At 37.6% G+C, this 6000-nt stretch overlaps 1 protein-coding gene across 8 annotated transcripts in view; it reads left to right on the top strand.

The window, feature by feature from the left end:
• The first annotated feature begins 502 nt into the window (after positions 1-502).
• LOC134211559 (BMP-binding endothelial regulator protein) overlaps positions 503-6000 on the top strand; it is a 252358-nt gene continuing 246860 nt past the window's right edge. Inside the window, exon 1 of one of the 8 annotated variants that reach the window (XM_062688541.1) lies at positions 503-608. The gene's annotated coding sequence lies outside the window, so the exon portion shown is untranslated. Of the gene's footprint in view, positions 1177-1249; positions 1383-6000 lie in introns of those variants that run through there. The other 7 variants (XM_062688539.1, XM_062688538.1, XM_062688536.1 and 4 more) reach the window with 7 other exon arrangements.

Here is a 6000-nt window from a genome sequence, read left to right as displayed (position 1 = left end):
GTTGGCAACATAACAACGAATGAACACTCACCTGTTAGATCGAATCATGCTACCTGTCTGCTTTTATTTTATTTTTTAGCTCTACGCTACAGCGACTGCCCAACATTATGAAATTCCTTTCTCTCAGCAGCAAGTGCCCACAAGTACCTTCTTGATCGGTGACGGTGATACAGCATTGGTAATCCACATGAAATTTAATTCTTATCTCGACGTTCGCGACTTCGTTCGAATGCTCCCCAGGAGTGTTCATGCGCAATGGAGGGGTATAACTATTTCACATTTTCTATAGTTGTCTCACCTTCACTGATTTGGGTTTGGCGGAAATTCATTTGATGTTTTCGTTGTGTCTTTTTCCCTCTGCAGGAGACATGTTTGGGGCCATTTCAGCGGGTAGAAGACTAGGCAGCCCGTTCATTGCCTTCGGGTAGCTACTCGGCGATCGGCATCCTAATAGCGGCAGTATTCATTCGGCGCTCTTGGCTCTCGGTTATGGTTTGTTTTACTCAATGGTGGCATTTCGTCCCTTCGAGTTAGTTTGCTTTGCCACAGCGTGCCAAACAGAACGGCGCCTTCGAGCTGTGTAGACGCCGGATCCCGGGAGTTATTTAGTTAGTGTGCAGTGTGAGAGGAAGATCAGTGTTCGGGAACGTTTGTTGGATAGTAGTTTGCGCTTCAGCGGTCCCCGTCGGTTGGTTTTCTGAACAGTGCGCGGGTATCGATTTATACATCAAATTAATATCTCCATCAGCTCTCGCGTGGATGCGAGAATCGTTTGTATTTAGAAGAACCCGACCTGTGTGTTTTCGTTGGTACAACATGTGTAAGATTTTTGTTTGATTCTCCTGGCCGTGACCACTAGTTAAGAGAGTGGATCTGATAGTAAGTGGACAGTTGGCTGTTTTCCTGTTTTGCAGCATTTCCGAGCGGTGTGTGTCGCCGTCTCAGATCGTCGCGTTAGTTCAACCGTAGTGTGTTATGTTTGAAGAGGTGTGATTTTCTAAATTCGTCAAACGACAGCTGAGTATGTTAAATCAATTAAAAGCAGAAGCTGCGCGCGCGGAGATAAAGATTTGAGTAAAGGAAAAGAAACATCAATGATATAAAGCGCGGACGGGGTGCACTGAGGTGGAGTAACCTCGCTGTTTGTAGCTTGTCATGCTTATGATTGATTTAATCGTGAGTGAATTGCGTTTATTGTCGCGAATATCTAAGGAATTAGTTTCTCTGCGATTGGTGCGCCCTGGTTCAGGGGGTTGGTGGAAGAGTGTGATTCTGGAATGCTGTCGTGCGTGAAGAAGAATGTGGTTTGTGCTATTAGAAAAGGCAAACTGCTTTTGAATAGACAGATTCTGCAGCATTCAGCATTAGGGAAGATTTTTTATGTCTGTATTAAAAGCAAAACATAAGGAAAACCATCAACCCAAGTACAACCATTGTCGTTTCAGATCATAACATTTGCTACTTATTGTTGTGCCAACAATCTCTTAATTAATTAAATAATAATAACCATTTAGAGATGATGTGAGAAACGATGTGCGGTAGAGCAAACATACTAAACGAACACTGTGAACAGTTTGTGGGAGCAAGGGAGGCAGATCGCGTGCAAGAACGAGACGGGGGTGGTGCACACGCATGGTGCGCTGTAGAGAGCAGACAGCACAGACCGGCATCGGCGACGTATCACTTGACGCGTGGTGGTGCGTATTGGGAAGCCTATCAGTGTGATATACCGCCGCAGTCAGGCAACCAGCCAGCGACCGCGACTCCGGCAATTGATCTCTTGTGTCGGTTATCTAGGTATCTATCGGAGGATGGCAAAAAGTGTGATTCCTTCGGAGGTCGCAGCTGGACAGTGTTGCTAGTGTGGAAATTCTCGGTTGTCGTTTGTTCGATGCGATTGTTGCCACAAGGTGAGAAGCAGGAATTTTTTGTAAGAATCTGTCGTTTATTTAGGGGCTCAGTTGTCGTGAAACGATACGGAGCTAAAATAATTTTTTTTCAATACAGTTTTTGATGATTCTAATATAATAATATTAGTTTTGGGGAACACAGTCATACAGTAAAAAAGGAACAGAATTTAGGGTGCTTAAGTAATTACGATGCTGCCTGGAGCAGGAGATATTTCTTTTTGAATCTTATAAAATGTCAATTTTGTTTCAAATCCTGTTTGTGCCAGAGTTTTGGAATTATCGATTAAAACGCTCTTTTTTAGTGTTGTAGGTTTATTAATCAAAAACTTCAATAATAAAGAAAGAAGAAAAGGAACCGTTTTCGGAATGCTAGTTTGCAGAAAAAGTTACTTTTTCACAAAGAATTATAAATTTTCCAAGAAATTTCAGATGATGAAAAAAAATGGTATATGAATGGTATACAATTTTCTCAAACTATCAGAGTTTCCCAAAAACATCAAAGAAATTATCAATTATTACAGTCAAGATTGCTAATATTTTCTTTGATTTCATGGAAAAAAAATCAAATTTTCCAAACGAAAAATAGGTGTGCACAAATTTTCTACAAGAAATTAAAGTAGCAACAAATAGTTGCCTATTTTTCCACAATACTAAACAAAACTAAAAACAAAATAAAAAGAAAAATTTTAGAATTAAAAAATGGGTTATTCCTCCTATTTTTTATGTTTAAAATTGTATTTAAATTATTACTGTTAATTCACTTTTTAATAATTCAGTACATAGTAACTTTCATTTGGAGGTGTAAAATATTTAATATAGTGTTCCACAATTACCAATGACATTATAAAATTTAGTTCAAATTTTTATCATAACTTCTGAAAACCCACAAAGACTATCATCCTTTTTCGTGTTTTTGATTTTGATTTTTCTGACGTAAATGCATTAGCTTTCGTTCGAAAGAGCATTCGTACGTAAACAAGAATATGGGTATTTATAAACAACGTTGCCAAAGTCATTTATCAGTTATAGAAGTCTGAAGCAGTGTCGTAAAATCTCAAAGTTGAATAAGCTTTTTGACTCGAATACGAGCTTAGCTTACATAAGTCTCAATTGAATACTGAGATGTCTATTAAATAGCCCCAGGTTATCCAACTGATATCAGCTTTTATTCGATTGACTATTAAGTACATATGTGTTAGTTCGAAATCTTGCCGCTAAACAGATTTTGGCCACAATTGGCACAAATATCAATTCATGTCGAATTGATATTTGTGCCAATTGTGGCCAAAATCTGTTTAGTGGCAAGTTTTCGAACTAACATACAGTAATACATATTAAATCGGAAACAAAAAATATGTTTTGCTTTCATTTTCTAATTTTTTCGATCTCCTATCAATCGAATGGGTCGATTCTCAATTGATAGAAAAAATATCTCAATTGACATATATTCATTTGACATCGCTTGAAATTACAGGTGAAAAATATGAATAACTCTATATTACATAATGGTAATTTTCATTTTTCCACTGGTATTCAAAGGATATAACCTAAGGTAAGACGCGCGGCTACAAAGCAAGACCATGCTGAGGGTGGCTGGGTTCGATTTCCGGTGCCGGTCTAGACAATTTTCGGATTGGAAATTGTCTCGACTTCCCTGGGCATAAAAGTATCATCGTGTTAGCCTCATGATATACGAATGCAAAAATGGTAACCTGGCTTAGAAACCTCGCAGTTAATAACTGTGGAAGTGCTTAATGAACACTAAGCTGCGAGGCGGCTCTTTCCCAGGGTGGGGATGTAATGCCAATAAGAAGAAGTAAGAAGAAGAAGAACCTAAGGATATAATTATTCAAAACTTCTATTTCCCAAGCTAACATAGAATTCAAGAGCGATCTGTGTGCTTCTCTCAGATGTGGTCCATGAATATTAAGCTGTAAGACGGAATTATTTCAGTTGGACCACATAAAGTTATAAGTCGAATTAGGTATGTGGTTCATACAAAAGCAAAGCATCTGATCTCATACAGCACTATTGATGTAAAATTCCACCGCCAATTCGAGTAAATCTCTTTTGAAGCTCGCCGAATTATATATTTATTTTGAACGCATTTTTGGTAAATATAATGAAGGCACCACATAGTAAATAACAAAATATCAAGGAGATTAGCATTCCGCTGGAACATTGTAAAAATAAAATTATGAAAATATTTAAATTATTTTATTCAAAACAAGTTGCTTTAAAAAGGGCTGCCACTTGTGTTATGTGGAAATGACACATAGATCAATTTTCTAGCAACATATGATTAGGGCAAAAAAGCCAAGAAAAATGAGGTTCATGTTTTCTATAATTCATTGATTGAAGTAGAAACTATTTTCATTGCCAAAAACATGTCAATGAGATACGTACACCTGCTATTTTTTTTAACAATTTGACCTAATGCTTAATTTTTGAACGCGTCATTCGAAAAAAATGATACGTAGTATGTGTGAATTTCATCATATTTGTAGTTCACTGCCAAAATTTCAGCTCAATCGGTCATCGGGGTACAAAGTCAACTTTGACACCATTTTGTATGAAAAACGGCTTCCGCTGCTATTATTCTGAACACAGGTGTAAATGGTTATAGCATAACAGCAAATTTTGATTTTGACACCATTCGAAATCTACAAAATTTCATCTAAAACACGCCGTTTGCTACCATTACCGGTACCACGTCTGGCTTTTAAGGTCACTCCTGACAGAATCCAAGTTTCAAAGTGCTCGCGTTTTAGGGGGCACACCACTCGATACGGAGGCGGTGGACAACTGTCATTTTTGTTGATTCAGCTTTGCTGCGTCGTAGCATACGTTGAAAAATAAAAATGAAAGTTGTGTGTTGCTTCCGTTTCGAGTGGTGTGCCCCCGAAAACGCGAGCACTTTGAAACTTGGATTCTGTCAGGAGTGACCTTAAGCCGTTTGCTTAAAGCTTGTAACATCTTCGGATTTGTTTACATTTATTAGCCAGAGCAGTTCTGCTATGCGTTAAATGGAAAACCTATTAAGAATATACATTTTGTTATTATTTGAAAGCAGATTTTCTAAATAAACAATATAAAGTGAACGGTCTAAAAACCAAAGCAAAACTCTCCGAATGGCAGTTAAGGGCGCCAAACAAAGGATTTAAAAACCACTGTGGTGCAAATGATTCGGGAGACGTTTACTTAAATTAACAATAAATGTGTAATATCAAGAACGAAGTTTTACCTAGCATGAAGAATCATTTACAAAACAATCGTTTGTGCTAGAAAATAAGAAATCATGGTTTTGGTTTATAAACCATAATCTCATTAATGTCTATTAGTTGAATGATTTGCTTATTCATTCAGCATTTCCACAGTTATTACGTGCGAAGATTCTAAGTCAAGCTACATTTTTTGCTAACACGATAATACTTTTATGCCCACGGAAGTCGAGAATTTCCTACCCGGAAATGAATGAACGTTAAATATCTTAGTTTCTCCAAAACGACCTGGAATTAAAAATATTTAATTTTTCAATATCTTTAATCTAATCAACCAAGTCGTGGATGATGTATCCGCACATAGTGAATTATTCCAGCATCGAGTTGATACGAATACACTCAAAAATTTTAAAAGTTACTACAGACCATTTGACTCTCCAAAACGTCCTAGAGTTTAGAACATGCGACCAATCGGATGAACCAAGCCCCAAATAATGTTCATCACTAATATCAGCTGGTTCATTGAGCAGATAAGTTTTCATTCTTAACTTTTTCCGATTTCTACAGGCTTTTAGATTTTTCGAAACGTTCTGGGGTTCAGAACATTCCAACCACCCGATCAACCAATGATGTTTTCGTGCATCGCTAAATATCCCAGCTGGTTCATTGGGCTGAGAAGTTTTCATTTATCTCTTTCACAAGTCACAGTGAACCCTCCGGACCCCCTTTGACGAATTAAAAAATATTTTCTCAATTACTGTAGCCCCTTTTAAACAGTTTTCCAAATAATTCCTCGTGATACATCTTTGAGTTATTGAGTTAATGGTCCCTTCAATATCGACTCATGGAGGGTCGACTGTACTACAGTC

The sequence above is a fragment of the Armigeres subalbatus genome, chromosome 2 (genome assembly GCF_024139115.2).
Source record: "Armigeres subalbatus isolate Guangzhou_Male chromosome 2, GZ_Asu_2, whole genome shotgun sequence".
In the NCBI taxonomy this organism is placed as follows: domain Eukaryota; kingdom Metazoa; phylum Arthropoda; class Insecta; order Diptera; family Culicidae; genus Armigeres; species Armigeres subalbatus.
This window is presented reverse-complemented; position numbering and strand designations above follow the sequence as displayed.